This window comes from Fundulus heteroclitus, chromosome 20, assembly GCF_011125445.2.
Source record: "Fundulus heteroclitus isolate FHET01 chromosome 20, MU-UCD_Fhet_4.1, whole genome shotgun sequence".
NCBI lineage: Eukaryota > Metazoa > Chordata > Actinopteri > Cyprinodontiformes > Fundulidae > Fundulus > Fundulus heteroclitus.
The window spans coordinates 41,063,520-41,078,051 of record NC_046380.1 but is presented as its reverse complement, the minus strand read 5'-3'; positions in this window follow the sequence as shown (position 1 = coordinate 41,078,051).

Here is a 14,532-nt window from a genome sequence, read left to right as displayed (position 1 = left end):
CATGTAGGACATCACGTGTCCAAGAGCGATTCAGATAGGTGCTGAATCGTGAGTGGCTCTGAGTAAGGAGACAACAGAAATATTTATCTTAGTGAGGTGTGGTTGACCTCATTGCTAGGTGTAATGCTGGTAATGGGTTTTGAGACCTGTAATTGGTTGATGGTACAAGAAAAGAAACCCACAAATATGCTTCTAGTAATCAAAGGAGAGAAATTAACTAATTAGACTGGATAAAGAAATCTGTGACATGATGAAGAAACATAAAAATTAACAATTATCTCACAGCATCAAAATGTTTGACATAAGTCATTGAGCAAAATGTTTGGATCATTTTGAGGCAGCAAGCCACCAAGAGATGTCTTGATCTGCAGTTTTAAATGAGTATTTGCACAGTTCCTGCTCTGGAAACTTTTTTCTGCAACAGTGGTCTCAAACTCCATTCCTTGAGGGCTATTTCTTGCAACTTTTAAATGTGTCTCTGGTTGAACACACCCGACTTAAATATCAGCTCATTAGCAGAGCTCTATAGTACCTGGCTGCACACAAGTGAGGCAGTTCAGCCATTTGATTCAGGTGTTTAGGACAAGGGACACATCTACACTGGAGTTGGTACAAAGGACGCATATCACCCCCACCTTAGCTTTCCTCTACTGGCTTAGAGTCCGGTTTAAGATTCTCTTATTTGCTTTTAAAAGTTGACATGGTCTTGCCCGATCTTACCTTTCTGAGCTGCTCCACTCATATTCTCTTGCTCAATGCCTAAGGTCAGCTGATTAGGTACTCTTAGAGGCGCCAAGGTCTAAAATAAGGAACAGAGTGGGCAGAGCTTTTAGTGTTGCTGCTCCAAGGCAGCACACTTTATTGTCCTCTTTTAGAACTCTTTTGAAAACACATTTTTATTCAGTTCCTATTGTTTTGTTGATTGTATTTTTGTTTCTGTTTGTTCTGATTGTACTTTCCCTGTTTTATGTTTTAAATGTTTTATCTTTTTACACGTCGCAGCGGTGGTTGTTTTAAAATGCTTTCTAAATAAAAGATGAGACCTCCAGCAGAATCAAAACATGGCCATCTGCGACAACCCATGGGTTTAAAAAGAAAGAGCAGACACACAAAAAGAGTACAGAAGCACTGATCCTAGAGTACTTTCTATCTGAGAGAAAAGTAAAACGGTAATGGCAGTAGAAGCTACCTCAATGGCTTCATTCATTAAAAGCTCAGCCAATAGCTATATGTACAGGAGAGAAACAGGGCTAAATACTGAAAAACAGGGCAAATTTAAACAACCTTGCTCTGTAGAAGGTTGTTTGGACAAACTCAGTTTTCTCTACTTTTTAGCTGAGATCTGCAAATGTACGTGTCGTATGATGTGCCTTTTTCTGGAGGAGCCTGTATGCTGGAGTGCAAATATGCCACAGAAATCTCTGTCGGGAGAGGTTGATCAGACCAGGATTAAATGTCTTATCTCTATCAGTTCTGGATTAATATATTATCAAGCGTTACTGTTTTTCACCATGGTCAATTATTTATCTTAAAGCTAGGGTCGGTGATTCCTTCTGAAGTTTCCCCAAGTCCCTTTTTGAATAACTGTACATGCTCAAGACTGTCTTACCTTTGTTATAGGTATTAAACACCTACAAACGTTATTTAACCACTACCTATCTATTTGCATCTTTTCACAGATGATAATTTAGCCTTAGTAATGAGCTTCAAGTCTTCGAAGGCCTCCTTGCTATCACCCCAATCTTTAGCCTCATCCACAGATTCTCTTTCAGATTGAAGTTGGGACACTGGCTTAGCCACTCCAAAACATTAATATTACTTCAAGTCAGAAGAAGTAAGGAAAAATTAAAATATTACCTTTGATTTAAATCTTCCCATAACACTGATTTGGACTTAAAGGGGACATAACATGCAAACTCCACTTTTTTAGCCTAAAACTACCTTTTGTTGTGTGCTTGGGGCTTCTGGAAGTACTGAAAAGTTAGCAGAGAAGTTAACACCAAAGTGTTGTTTAGATATGTTTAGATTCTTTTTGTGTCAAAATCTTCAAGCCATTTGGATTTTTCTGTTTACTGTTAGGTTTTTTTTTTTTTTTTGCTTTCACTTCACAGCTCTTTTTGCGGAACGTCTAAATAGGGTAATAGATGTCCCACGATTTTACCGGCATGTTTAGTCGATTCAGTTTTGTTCAAGAATGCCGAAGCCGTCAGTGGACAAGTCTAAGTGTTCAATTGTCGGGTGTATTAACCCACACAAGTCACTCCACCAGCCTCCTTTATCAGAACACTTCAAAGCACTTCAAGGATTAACACTTCTGTAATTGTTGCCAATAATGAAGAGGGATTTCCCCAGATACTTCATCAGATCGAGGGCTCAGTTCCCTCTGAGTATGGACACAAAGGACACAGCAAAGTGGTAAACTGCTGATAGATATCATAGCGCTTCCTGTGTGATCATTTATAGATTCTTGAAAGCACAACCGTGCCTACTTTGAGTAACATCATGATGCTGCTGCTTATATGGCAGCATTGTTTTCTCCTGCTCCAGGTCAGACTCTGGCTCGAAGACAAGGCTAAATGGAAACGTCTTCCACTATATATAATAAAATGTTTCTCTTGCGCTAGATAATGGTATCTCAGCTATTGAACTACAACAAAATGGCGAAGGGGGTGGAGTAGAACACCGTGGGAGATGGAAGGGGCAGGGTGTGAAGGGCCTCATCAAAACGGCATGAAAAAGAAGTGGTCTGAGAGGCTGCTGATAATGGATTACAAGAGGTTCACTAATTAAGAATTTAGACCACAGTATTGCAGTTTCACTTTATATAGACCACAACTATGGAGCACAAAAGTGTTCAAAATATGATCTACTTGAATAATGATCTACTTGAATAAATAAGATAAATATTTAAAGTGACAATGAAATTGTGAAATAACTGAATGCTCATAAAATTAATTTATTTCAAAATGTCATTCTTTGTTAAAAAGTCCTCTTTTACTTTATAATGGGGTTTGTCACGATAGCCTTTGTCATAATGACACCTTTCAGCAGAATCACTCAGTGACGTGCAGTCAGGGGAGGCAAGTGAGGCCAGGCCTCACTTGTCATCATGGAAAGAAAGAAAATTAATAATAATAACATAATATAAATTGTGATTCACTCAGTCATTTGTAATAAAAGCTTTGTACAAGTGTACAATTATTATTACCATATTATACCATATTATTATTATTTACATATTCATCATGGCTTACAATCTTGTTTTTAATGTTGTTTTATCATCTTTCATTTTATTCTCATTCATTAATCAGCCAAATGTTTATTTTTAAGTTGATATAAAAATATATGACTAAACAAAATTCATTGACAACAAATGCAATTTGTTTGTCAATGAATACATTTACAAATTTCTTGACAATGAATAAATTGTAAAACCTAATAGTAAAACCTTTTTAACATAAATACTAACTTTCTAAGCAAAGTTTAAATCAATGTATGTGTTGAGAACAATAATAATAAACTAACTGAACAGTTTGATATATGATTTCTTGTTATGGAAGGTCAGTAGGAGGTAGAAAGGAAATGTGCCGGAAAAAGCCGTTCTCCAACATTATAAACAGCTTTTCACTCCTCTCCATCATTGCTGTTCCCGGTTACCATCGCACTACAAATATGGCCTTCGAAGGATGCAGGCCAGGACACACTCTATAGTCAGCCAATGGGAGCGCCGATCCAACCCACAGAAGCTGATTGGCAGGTGAAGTGATTCTGCTGAAAAGTGTCATTATGAAATAAAAGGCCATTGGGTAATAACCCCATTGTCAAATAAAAGAGGACTTTTAAAAATCTATTTTGAAATTGAAACCGCTGGAATTAAACAATAATGCCTAAATAATAAGTTGTGTTATTGTGAAAAATATTAATGTGAAATAAATGTTTTATTATTATACAAATTCTCTAAGAAGAATGAAAAAGATTTTACAATAATGAGATGATAATTTTATAAGCATTCAGTTATTTCACAATTTCATTGTCACTTTGTATATTTATATCTGATTTATTCAGGTAGATAATTATTTCATAATGTTTTATTTTCTATTTCATTTTGAACACTTTTGGTGTTCCATACACAGCTGAAGGATTTGAAAAGGAAGGATTTAAAAGCATGATATTTTCCCTTTAACTGTTTTTGGATGTCCATGTTTTGATAGGTATCGATTTGAGCCAGAATTTATTGTTGCTGTAACATTGTACACAATGTCAGTACTGCAAAAAAACTTTTTGTACTGCATAGATACTAGCTGCAGAAATAGGATTTAGGAGGACCTAGCTGTTTCTTTGCCAATTCCACCTTTTTAAATAAAACCTTGTTGTTGATGTGTCAGATTATTCACCAGCATGATCATATACTACACGTTGAACTTATATAATTAAGCAACAGTTTTCAGAAGTGTACACTACTTTTGACAATTAAACAATTTTGGATTTGATTTAAAGGTATCCAAGTAAAAGGGAGTCTCTTTACAAATTTGTAAAGAGCCCCCCCCCCCCCTGTCCTTTTCAGAATAGTATTTGTAAAAAATGTTGAACCTTGTATTACTTTTGTTTCATTTCAGAATTAGGCCATACTTGGTTTTTGTCTAACACATAAACTGTGATTAAAACTAAGTACGTAATATTCTGTAAGTATGTAATATCCATGCCTCACCACCAAATGCTGCAGGATATTTTGCTGTAGCATTAACACAGTCCTGACCATTCTAATCTGAAAAACTAATTTTATCCCTTGCTGTTTGGTCAGTGTGAATTTATCAATGCCAATTATTTATTTTTTGGTTAATAGCTTCCCTTTATTTATCTGTGCCAGCTGTTACTGTGTGACACAAACCTGCATTTGCTTGCAGCAGTTTGGACATTTCTAAATGTGAGGACGGCTGCCAAGGTTTGTTGAACTGCATCAGTTGCTAATGTTAAACGTGTGCAGTGTGTGTTAAATTACAACAAACCTCAAACCATCTTATTATCGAATGTGCATATGAACATTACTGCAAATACGATTTAATTTATTCGCTCATTTTGCTGACAGACTTGAGCCAAGACCTTGATGTGCAGATGGGAAAAGCGGTCGTGTGAACTGGAGTAATGATTTTCCAAACTACCATGTGAGATCTAACTTGTCATAGGAAACACAGGGAAAAGCTTGAGGTGGGTTTGCTGTTGAACTGCTTCCAAGCTCCCTTCGCTCTCTTATTGGACTCTCATCCAGCAGGATTGCTGAAGTTAATATGACCAGGGTCAGGGACCTGGTGGGTTATGAAATTTAATTCTCCTCATAAAGCGACTCATTTCCACTGTAACACGGACGAGCACACAAGGGCAATGGTGGGGGGGAGTAAGTGAAAGTTTGTGTGTGAATGAGAGTTGTTGGAGAAAAAAATTAAAGAGGGACACAGCTGGGAAAAGAAACAAAAAAGTGAATTTTGAGCTGAAAATAACGTAGATGAAAATTAAAACACATAAGGAAAAATAAAGAAAAAGGTAAACTAATAATGATAAAATAACATTTGGAAGATAAGGAGTTATATACAGGTAGGTTTGGAATAGGAACACAAATTAATAAAGCAAGTTGTTGAAAAAAGCAAACAAAGAAGAGAGATTTTATAAGACTAAAAGTCTTTCCACTTATATTGATGTTCTGTTTTAAGACAGTAGAAGTACACAATACTTTTGCTTCCCTTGGACTTAGTCTCCTGGACTAACTAATCTGGATTTACACTGAGTTTAGATGCTATTAGCGTTATCTTCATCAGGTAAAGTATTAGCTGCTATTACCCTTCAACAGAACCTCTCCTCAATGAGTGCAAACAATGCCTTTAATGCTCATATTCTATCCCAAAGTTTAGGAATCACATTGGGGAAATTTGTGAGTTGTTCTTCTAAATCTGCATTCTAATCAAACAGATGTAACAAAAGGGAGAAAAGCACTCAATACTTTTCATACACAGTAGCAGTGAAAGTCATTCCGACCAAAAGGTAACAGTCAGATTGAATGAATGACAGAATCATATGTGAGAGAATGGAGGACTCTGATGGAGGAATGCCAGCCCTAATCCATGTGTGAGAGCTGCAGCTCAGTGTCAGGTATCCGTCTGTGAATGAGCCTGTGTCACTGTTGTACCACCAGGACCGGGCTAGGACACAGGATGCTGGGAGAGAGAGTTGCAGCAGGTCTGACTGCAGTAACACGTCAGAATGGTGTACCAGCAAGCAGGGAACAAAGCCTATGGTGACCGAGCAATAGTCGCTGGGAAAGTTGCAATTAATGTTGGCTGGGCTACCTGCTGGCCTGCTGGGCTGACTGTCTGTCTGTCATCAACATGGCTTCTGTGCCCTGAATGGAAGCCAATTTGTAGAGAATTTGACCCCCCGCCTCTTTCTCCCACTCTGGCTCAGACTGCTTGACATCTTTATGCCTGAGGATTGTTATCACAATACCAGAGTCCAACATGCACCAGGCCTACGCCAAGCCACAGTGTCCCACAATGAATTTTTTCTAAGTAGTGTTTTAGTTGTTCAAATTATCCACACATTTTAAAGCTAACTTTTTAGTATTAAAACAAACAAGTTCAATTTCAGGGCCATAGTAGGGACAGTGTAAAATGCTAAAATCCTAGTAAACATTGTCACATTTTACAACAATTAAACCATACTGTTTATTGTTAGGTAACAAGGTACACCAAGAATTCAGTTTACCAACAAATGTTTTCTAAAGAAACATTAGCAGCTTCTAAAGAAGAATTAGCAGCATGCCTGTACAAATTCTCAGTTATCCGGGTCATAGCAACAGCAAACAAGTTTTAAATCAGAGGCAACCGGACTTTCGTGAAGTTCTTTCTGAAAATGTTTAAACAGTGGTTACAAGAGGGTATCCACAAATGTGAAGTTTCTGATCCCTAAAAAAAAAAAGAGAGAAGTTTTGTATTTTGTGCCAAACATTACAGTTTCATGCTGGTTTTGGGCTACTTACAACATAGTGCAGGATGACACCATGTCATATGCAATGCTAAAGTCTTTGCACAACCCAGGACTTATTTGGCACTTTGGTCCTGCTAACCACTTTTCAAATGGAGTTCATTCACCTATTCATGCACCAATATGCAGATGGGTTCACAACTTGGGCTTAAGTGCCTTTGCAACATATTGATATATGAAGCTGGACTTGAACTTTAACAAAAGTAGTTCAGTGCAAACAGCGCCACAAAATTTTAGCTGTGCAAGAGTGTACCACAGCAATACAGTGTCTTTTGAGCTGCATCCATATACTGTCTCTTCTAGAACAACCATTGTTATAAGACCAGACCTATAATAATTCTGCAAGAGTTTAAAAAGTATCACTTTTACATCGGTTGTAATGAATGTACTTGGTGAACAGGATATTCAGCCAAAGACGGTGTGGTAAGTTTAAAAAGGTTTATTAAGTGGAATGAGGATGACAGGCATGGATGAATGGCTTGTAGCAGCAGAAGACCAAATGATGCAGGCTGGGACTAACTTGAACAGGTAGGCAGGCAGACGATGATTTGGAGTGATGGATAGCAGGCAGCAACAGACTTGATCAGAAGTCACAGATGAGTTCCCAGGGAAGCACAAAGAATCCAGGAGAGACCTTTACCAGGCGGTGCACGCTAGAACTAGTTAAACCAACTAGAGATGGCAGGGCGTGAGCAAGGAATAAACAGACAAGCAGACACTGAGGAACAATGCAAGCAGACAGTGGGACCAGACAAGACCTCCTGGCAGGGAGTGGTTGAACGAGTGGTTGGATTTTTCCAACCACTCACCTGGTGCCTCTCAGGCTTTGAAAATCAACCGACTATTTTAAAATCATGCTGTGTGAATCAGCCTTAAGTAAGCAGAGTGACAGGTAAGCAGAATTGACACTAAATAGTTGTAGCAGGTGGAGCTGATCTGGTGTCAAGTAGTGGCAGGGAGGTGACTTAGCTGATTAGATGGGGACTGGTGGCTGAGAGGAGGGGAGTATGGAGTGGAAAATCTGTCCAAAAAAGTCCAAAAACCAACAAAAAATATCCATAGTTTCAGATACATGTCAAAGAGTATGTTCTTATTGTTTTCCATTTAACAACCCACACTGGTGGTATCTGGTTGCCAGCCAACGCTACAAGACACCGTTCCCAGCAATCCTTGTTGAACCTCTTATTCAGAAGCAGTAATGGTTCTTATGAAACTAGCCACAGCTGAAGTCCAGCTATCTGTCCTGTCTCAGAATACCTCAACACGATGTGTCTGATTTAAGTCAAAGGCACTAATTGAGGAGATGCACTGCGGTGCTCCTGATATGTCTTCCACATAATGTTTGGTTTGGTAAAAACCAAACAGTTTTACCATTTTGTCCAATTATCTTTAAAGTTTGAAGTTACATGGTGTAACATTCTGTGATGCTTCACCATTACATGGGCTTATCTATTGGGTTGGGAAATCTACAGAGCTACATATCATAAAAGCATGGCATACATTTAACTTAATTTCTTGGCTTTGCATTTTGTTTTTAACTGTAAAGGTATATTCACAACAAATGCAAACAAGGCGAATGGAGCAGGTGATTTACATGTTATCACTCAGTAAAATCCATGCCCACCACGGTTAGTTGAACAGACAGGAAGAAGCGAATAGATCCTTTTCTTATTTGACGACACAATGAAGTGAGTAGGGCCAAAATTTGCTGTGTTGTCAGCTGAAAGTGAGAGGTAAAATGTCAAGCAACTAACGGCAGGCAATCAACACAAAACATTTGCCTCGTTCGCATTTAGTGTGAACATACCTTAAGTTATTGCAGCTTATCTGTGATGTTTAGGGGCAGATGTCAAAGGAAAGACACTTTCATTGTGATCCATTTGAGGTATTCATGGATTGTGCAAGATGGTGACATGGGTATAAAGATGCAAGGGTGCTGTATTTTGCAGACAGTTCCCCTTTAACCCAATCAGGCTGTTGAAAAAGTAATTAACAAACATATCCCTGATTGATAAAAAGCATACCTGTGTGTGCTCAAAACTTCTATTTAACCACTGACGAAGATTCCCATCTTCATCTCAAACATCTTATTTTAAAACCAAAATATATATTCCTCCTTATTGTGAACATGGTAGATTAAGGTTTATATCAGTAAAACCTTCTCTCAAATGGTTTAATTAGGCCCGAGCAGCTAAGCGCTGCGAAGGCCTATTGTTTCTGTAGTGTAAATTATAATTATTATTCTGCCACTGATGCTCTCTCTGTAAAGAGCATCAGTGTTGTTACTCCAGACCAGTTTATTGTTCAGGTGAACACCCAGGTACTTATTAGAGTCCACTATGTCAAGATCGGCTCCCTGGATATGAACTGCTGTCAGAGAGGTCTGGACCTGTGAATGTCCACCACCAGCTCCTTTGTTTCCCCTGCATTTAACATGACTTAGACTTAGACAACTTTATTTGTCAATTTATATGCACAGAGTGCGTACAGAAGGAAAATCCGTTGCATACAGCTTGTAAATTGCAGTAAAATTAAATTACAGTGTAAGGTGCAGCAGTGATTTAAAAATAAACTATTTAAATGTAGACAATTTATTTTATTTAACCTTTATTTAACCAGGAAGTCCCTTGATATTGAGATCTCTTTTTCGAGGGAGACCTGGCCAAGACGGCACACCAGTTAAAATACAAACAGAAGTACAACATAGATAAAATCTCACATAGAGGAAAAGACAGGTCACATAGGGCAGTTACATTTTTCAATTACATGACGTTTTAACATGGCTTTAAATTCATTCAATGGGATTAGATCATTTAAATGGAGCAATTTTTGTAAATTATTCCAAGACCATGGAGCAAAGTAAGAGAAGGATTTCTTCCCCAGCTCAGTAAAAACCATTGGAACCTGGTAAGAGCGCCACCTGGTGCAACGGAGATGAAAGTGACTGGAATTTAGCTTGAGGAGATTACATAAATATGCCGGCAGTTTACCCAACATGGCCTTGTGTAAAAAAATATACAAATGAAGTTGTCTACGTAGACTTAGTGATGGCCAACTTACCAGTTCATACAGCGTACAATGATGAGAACGACAGCTGTATGATGACAATGCAGGAGAAGTCACAGTGTACAGGTGAGTATTTTTTAAAAACCATTTGTATGTGCAGAATTGGTTGTGCAAGGGCATTTGTGCAAGAATACAGCTTGTAATTTACAGTAGATTTAAAATGCAGTATAAGGTGCAGCACTGAATTTAAAAGTGAAGCAGTTGAAATGTAAACAATACAGGAGAAAGTCACAGTGTACAGGTGAGTTTTTAAAAAAAACATTTGTATGTACAGAATTTGATTGTGCAAAGGGCATTTGTGCAAGAATGCATTTAAAAACTAAGAGTTTGGCAGCATTTGTAATGCTAGATGGAGATGCAATGATGCAAAATGTGCAAATATGCGAATGTGCAGAGTTTATGGGTTATAGTTCAGCAGTTCAGCAGCAGTTCAACAGTCTGATGGCAGCAGGGAAAAAGCTTTTGTAGAACCTAGTGGATCTGCAGCGAATGCTGCGGAACCTCTTCCCAGAGGGCAGCAGGGAGAACAGTCCATGGTAGGGTTGTGAGGGGTCCCTGATGATGTTACGGGCTCAGGATACGCAGCGCTGAGATGAAATGTAGCCCCGATGATCCCTTCTGCTGTCCTCACCACTCTCCTCACGTTCTTCCAGTCGGAGGCACTGCAGCCTCCACACCACACAGACAGACAGCTGGTCAGAATGCTCTCTATGGTGCTTCTGTAGAAGGTCGTGAGAATGGGCAGGGGCAGGTGGGCTCTCCTCATCCTCCATAGATACAAGCCTACATACAAGCGCTTCTGTGCCCTCTTTACCAATGACGTGGTTTTCACAGACCAGCTGAGGTTGTCTGTGATGTGCACCCCCAGAAACTTGGTGCTGCTGACCACCTCCACAGCTGAGCTATTGATGAGCAGTGGAGCGTGGTGAGGCTGGTTCTTCCTGAAGTCAACAATGATCTCCTTCGTCTTCTCCACGTTCAGGATCAGGCTGTTTTCTCTGCACCAGCCCACCAGCTGCTCCACCTCCTCTCTGTAGTCCTGGTCGTTGTCGTCTCTGATCAGGCCCACCACCGTTGTGTCGTCAGCAAACTTCACGATGTGATTGGTGGTGAACCTGGGGACGCAGTCGTGTGTCATCAGGGTGAACAGCAGGGAGCTCAGGACGCATCCCTGAGGGGAGCCCGTGCTGAGGGTGATGACATCAGAGGGGTTCTGTCCGACCCGGACCGACTGAGGTCTGTTGGTGAGGAAGTCTAGCAGCCAGTTGCGAAGGGGTGTGCTGAAGCCCAGATGTTCCAGTTTTCCCACCTGATGCTGTGGGATGATGGTGTTAAACTCCGAACTGAAGTCCAGGAGCACGTGCGTGTTCTTCTCCTCCAGGTGTGCCAGGCTCAGGTGAAGAGCAGAGGAGATGGCGTCCTCAGTGGAGCGGTTCCGCCGGTTGGAAAACTGGAATGGGTCGAATGTTGGGGGGAAGCTGGAGACGATGTGTTCCTTTACCAGCCTTTCAAAGCACTTCATCATGATAGGAGTCAGTGCAACAGGCCGGTAGTCATTGAAACAGTTGACTTGAGGTTTCTTCGGCACCGGAATGATGGAGGCAGACTTAAAGCATGCTGGCACTGTGGCTTGGTCCAGCGAGGTGTTAAAAATGTCTGTGAGGACACCAGCCAGCTGACCTGCACACTCTTTGAGCACCCGCCCAGGTATGTTGTCGGGACCTGGGGCCTTCCGCGAGTTGACTCTCCTCAAAGTCTTCCACACGTCGGCAGTGTCAAGGCAGAGGACCTTCTCTTCCTGATGGGGAACAGCTTTCACTGCTGGAGTGCTGTTTAGTGCCTCAAACCTCCCAAAGAAGTTATTTAGTCCATTAAGGAGGTCAGCATCAACTTCACCCACCAGGGGGGAGGGCGTGTTGTATTCAGTGATTGCCCGAATGCCTTGCCACGTGCTCCTGGTTTTGCTGGCATCATGGAAAAACTCCTGGATTTTCTGACTGTGGTTCCGTTTCACTGCGGTTCAAGTTGGCTCTCGATGTCCTCAGTGCCTCCTTGTCACCAGACTTGAAGGCTGAGTTCCGTGCTTTTAGTACTCGACGGACCTCCACAGTGATCCAGGGTCTTTGGTTGGCTCGGGTGATGATGATCTTTGTGGTGTTGATGTCCTCAATGCATTTGTTGATGTAGGCTGACATAGTCATGGCGTACTCATCAATGTCAATCTTGTCCTCATAAGTTGCTGCAGCTTTGAACATGTCCCAGTCAGAGCACTCAAAACAGTCCTGGACCACCTCCCTCAGTCCACACCCTCACCTGCCTCACTACAGGTTTAGCTCTGATCAACAGGGGCTTGTGTGCAGGAATTTGCATAACAGAGATGATCTGAAGAGCCCAGGTGGGGGCGGGGGGCTGCCTTGGATGTGCCTTTAATATTTGTATAAACTAAGTCTAGAGTATTCTCTCCCTGAGTTGCAAAATCCACATGTTGGTAGAAATGAGGGAGAACAGTTTTCATATTTGCCTGGTTAAAATCCCCAGCAATGATAAAATCACCCTCCGTATGTGCAGATTGCAGCTCAGAGATAGTCCGGTATAGAACACTCATGGCCTCTTTTGTATTAGCGCTCGGAGGAACATACACCGCTGTGATAATAAACACAGCAAACTCTCTAGGCAGATAAAAAGGTCTGCAGCTAATAATCAGGGTCTCGATGTCCAGAGAGCAAAAACTTGTGATTATTCTAGCATTTTTACACCAGGTGTTATTGATGTAAATGCAGAGTCCGCCTCCTCGGGTCTTACCGCTTAGTTCTTTGTTCCTGTCGGCGCGGAACGTAGCTAGCCCCTCCAGGCGAACGGCTTGGTCTGGGATTGTTGAGTTGAGCCATGTCTCGGTCAGAATCAGAGCGCAGCATTCTCTGAACTCCCTCTTTTCAGAGAGCTTGAGTTGTAAATGGTCTATTTTGTTGTCCAGTGAGCAGACGTTGGAAAGCCAGATGGATGGGAGCGGCGATCTGAATGGGTTAGCTTTTAGCTTAGCAGCTAAGTCTCCGCCGCAACCGCGCTTCTTTGGCCGGCTACACCGCTTCCGCGTCGCTCTCCACCGGCGTGAGCTGCTCGTCGATGCCGCCACCTCATATGCCGCCGGGACTCTGTAGTACGCCGCAGCCACGTAAACAGTCGAGCGTAGCAGTAGTTAAAAGTCCAAAAACACTACATGACCCTAACTCTAACAGGCGCTCGCGGTCAAGAACTGATCGGCTGGGTAGATGGGAGATTTCTAGCGAGTTTGGCTGCATTTTTTATAAAAAATGTCGAGAGTTGGTTGGAGCTGTACGCGCAGCCGCTGCCTCGGGGGCCGCCGCTTGAACATGAGGTTGGTGACTGGTGGCACCAGAACATGAGACAGTTCTGGTGCCACCAGTCTACAAAGCTCTGGATCCACTGTCTGTTCTCTAACTTGTCATCATTTGTGATGAAACCGACTATGGCAGAGTCATCAGTGAATCTCTGAAGGTGGCAGCCTGGTGAGTTGATGGAGAAGTCTGCAGCATAGAGCGTAAACAGTAACCTGTGGTGCTCCTACATTAGCTATTAAGTAAAAATCATAAAATTATATGTTTTCTTATTATTCTATGAAATTCTCTATACTTGTAATTTCTGTTGAGATCCTTTTCATTTTAAATATGTTATTCTGTAACATATCCAGTGCTGATTTCAGTGTGGATCTACATAAAAATGTAAAGACTTTAGCACTGAAGTCAACATGTTTAAGTTTTCTGTGAATGATGGAGTATGAAAAAAGATTGACTTAACTGATTGATCCTGAAACTCTTGAAGCTGCCAAACACATTCAGAGCCATCTCAGAAACTGTGTGTGGTACTAATTACACTTGCCCTGTATACAAAACAGATTCCCCATTTTTCACCTGCCCAACATGCATATAGGCCGTGGGCCAGAATCTGTAGGATGACTTTTCGTATGAACTGTAAGGGGGCAACTTTCTTCCACCGGGATAAGTTGCTACACATAGCACTGATCTCAAAACACCAATGTTCCCACGTTTTCACTTGCGCATTAATAAATTATTGCTGATAAAAAATCAGGTTGCGGTCCAAGAGGTAACGTGATTCGATTTTTGCTGCTCAGCCAATCAGATCACTGTATTGTCAGCTGAGCGCCACTTCATCATGGCTGCACCCGTAAGGGTTGTAAACATTTGTTTCCAGACGAAGAAAGCCCAATAATAGCATTTTCTGGCACCAGTTGGCAAAGATCTTGATGGCAAGGAAAAAGAAATAGCCCAGTCCATCCATCATTCATTTTCTAACAGGCTTATCCCTGCTGGGTTCGTAAGGGGTGCCGGTGTCTATCTCCAGCTGTCAATGAGCGAGAGGCGGGGTATAACCTGGACAGGTCGCCAGTCCATTGCA